The 3,309-nt window shown below is 34.2% G+C and overlaps 1 pseudogene; it reads right to left on the bottom strand.

Moving 5' to 3' along the window:
* Positions 1-1,070: 1,070 nt before the first annotated feature.
* On the bottom strand, positions 1,071-2,490 carry LOC142179878 (histone deacetylase 6-like; annotated as a pseudogene).
* Positions 2,491-3,309: the final 819 nt, after the last annotated feature.

The following is a 3,309-nucleotide window of genomic DNA, read 5'->3' as shown; positions in this document are numbered from 1 at the left end:
TTAATAATTTATCTTATAAGACAAAAATGGGGTACTCTAAATCCCACATTGATTTCTACATTTATTCTTACCCAGGCATATCAATCTCTAAACAAATGAAAAAAAAAAAACTAATATGACTCTTGACAAACATAACACCTTATATAACTACCAAACATGACATCAGTCCCAACGTAACATTGGCTGCTGATTCACAAAGATTTCTTCAAGATATTTTTCACACTGGTTGATGCTTCACAAAGATTAAACAAGGAAAATAGCATTTACCCTATACAGCTTCAAACATACATTAGATAGTATTTTCGTCTTTTCAACAGTCTATTGAAGGCAAAGCCCTACACGAATGATGTTTAAATTACCTGGGCCCGTTTGGATTGACTTAAAAAAAATGACTTTTAAGTTAAGTGCTGAAACTTATTTTATAAATAAGCAGTTATATTATGTTTGGATAAAAGTGCTGAAACTTAAAACAAGCTGATGAAGTGTTTGGTAAACAAGTGCTGGTAAACACTTTTTCTTGTTAAAATGACTGAAATATCCTTAAAGTTGTTAACATTATAAAGAAGATGATCACTATAATATTATATTTTCCGTTCATAACTTCAAATTCAGGGGTAACACGTAAATTTATTTAATGATTTGATTTTAGAATATAGTTACACCAATTAAAAAAAATAAAGGATTCAACGACCAAAACAATTAAATGTTATGGAACCAAAAAAAGAAACCAAAAGAATAATATTTAGAAAATATTGGAATGTATCAAACATTATTTAAAAAACTATTGTTTGCTTCATGTTAAGAACTTCAAGAAATTGACAAATATTGGAGAATGGAGAAAAAAAAATAGTATGTTGTAGGGTTTTTACTTAGGGGTAATTTCGGGATTAAGAAAAATTATAAGGGATAAGAATATAATATCCTTGGTCAAAGCAATATGACTTTTAAGTCAATTTAGAAAAAAGTTGGGTTTTCCAACTTATTGGTTTTGACTTTTTTTAAGCAGATTTTAACTTTTTTTAAGCCCATTTTTTGGTTGCCAAACATTTTCACAAGTTAAAAATTGCTAGTTAAGCCCATCCAAACATGCTCCTAATCTTCTCCAGATCCCGGGGTGAATTCTGATTCTGCATAGGCATTGATGCAACAGAATGAAGTGTATAATCAGGGCCAAAGTACTCGTAATACTCATTGTAAGGCAATTTATTCTCAAGCTCTACTCCAACTGCAACTGCTGTCTGCAGATATTGAAGTAGTTCAACCTTAGCGCAACTTCCAAGACAAGTAAACAGTAATAGATGATAATCCAAAGACAGGAAAAAGTACCAAAATAGAGATAGAGACAGACCTCGTAGGCCCAGCATCGAGCAACATTCCGAATTGTGTAACCTCCACCTCCCAATACCATTAGAGGAATATTGAAAGACCTGAGGAATCGAAGGCAATCTGCATGGCCTTTGACAGACTAGTTGAAACGGCCCAACCTGTCTCCGGCTAGTGAATCAGCACCAGACTGAAGAACAACAACATCTGGTTGATAGACCTCCATTACTTTTTGGATTATAGGACGGAATAGGAGACGGAAACTTTCATCATCAATCCCATCATTCAAAGGGGCGTTTAAGGCATAGTACTTCCCAGCACCTCCACCAATGTCTTTGATATGTCCTGTACCAGGAAAGAAGTCCCCAAACTTATGAAACGACACTGTCGTGACCCGATCTGCGGTGTAAAAAGCAGCCTCAACTCCATCTGCATGGTGAACATCAATATCAACATATAATACACGTTGCACAACAATACTGAGCATGTTAAAGGAACAATAGTTCATAATAAGCAGCGGTTTTCACTACTAAAAAACAGTGTAATTCCGTCCGCTATTTCCGACCGAAATCGGTCGGAAATTGATAATTTTCGATCGAATTCCGACCGATTTTAATTGGTCGGAAAAACGATGGTCGCAAACGTGGTACCGACCGAATTCGGTCGAAAACTTCAAAGCATTGACTGATTATCAAACTTTAATTTCCGACCGAAATCGGTCGGAAACAATTAAATATATATTTTTTTAATTTTCAAATTTCCGACCAAAATCGGTCGGAAACTATTAATATTTATTTTAAAAAAACTTTTATTTTCCGACCGAATTCGGTCGGAAATTTTAAATAATAATAATTTTATTTAAATAAATAATTAGTTGTAAATTGTAATAAATTGTTAATTTATTTTAAAAAATAAATATAAATTCATAATTTCCGACCGAATTCGGTCGGAAATTTCCATAAACTGGAGAATTTATTTGAAATTTCCGACCAAATTCGGTCGGAAATTATTAATTTCTGGGCAAAAAAAATTAATTTACGACCGAATTCGATCGGAAATCTAGGTAAAAACTGGGCATAAAATGCCTATTTTTGAGCTACACCACCTGCCAATTACAACCAATATCCATCCTATAATTGCAGCATTATATTGCTGCCATTCAACCATAATTAATCAACAACAATGAATATACTAACAACAACAATAACAACAACAATTAACTAACAAAAACTATTAACTAACACTAACAACCATTATCTAACAAAAACTAATAACAACCACAACAACTAATAACAACCACAACAACAACTACTAAAATGTTTAATAATAAAATAACAATATAATTATCATTCAAAATTAGTCTCAACAAAATATTGACAAGTTCAATACTTTGTTTAGAAATATACACCATTCGATGAGTTTTTTTTATCTAGCATCATCTCTATCTTCACTCCAAGAACCTTCATCGTCGGCACATGGGGAAGGATTACGAGACCGGGGAATGGGGAAAGCACCACTAATAAGAAGATTGGCCAGCTGATCTTGAAGGAGATTAAATTGTTCGTCCCTCCTTTCTAGCTGAACTTTAAGGGTACCAAATTGTTCATCTCTCTTTTTTTCTCCAGCCTTTGTCTCTTCAAGCTCTGCTGTCAGTTTTGCGATCTTCTGTTCCATAGACGATATGGTCGACCTATCAATCACCTCGCCTTGGGCGGAAGTCCCTATACCTTGCAATCCAGCCCTGTAGCGCCGAAATGATTTATCTCGAAGGCCGTATGCTATCCCCTTTTTTAGGACCATCGACAACATCCAACCATATCCTCTGCGCTTCTTCGTCTAAAATGGGCGGTCGCTCGCCTTGCTCATTCGGTGGCAAGCTCTTAGTGTACTTCTCCAAATTAATTTTGTAGAGACCCTTTATTTAGAAGATAGAAAATTACTAACTATATAATATTATAAATATTTATAGTAGTTATGAAACTTCAT

The sequence above is a fragment of the Nicotiana tabacum genome, chromosome 4, assembly GCF_000715075.1.
Source record: "Nicotiana tabacum cultivar K326 chromosome 4, ASM71507v2, whole genome shotgun sequence".
NCBI classification, from domain to species: domain Eukaryota; kingdom Viridiplantae; phylum Streptophyta; class Magnoliopsida; order Solanales; family Solanaceae; genus Nicotiana; species Nicotiana tabacum.
This window is presented reverse-complemented; position numbering and strand designations above follow the sequence as displayed.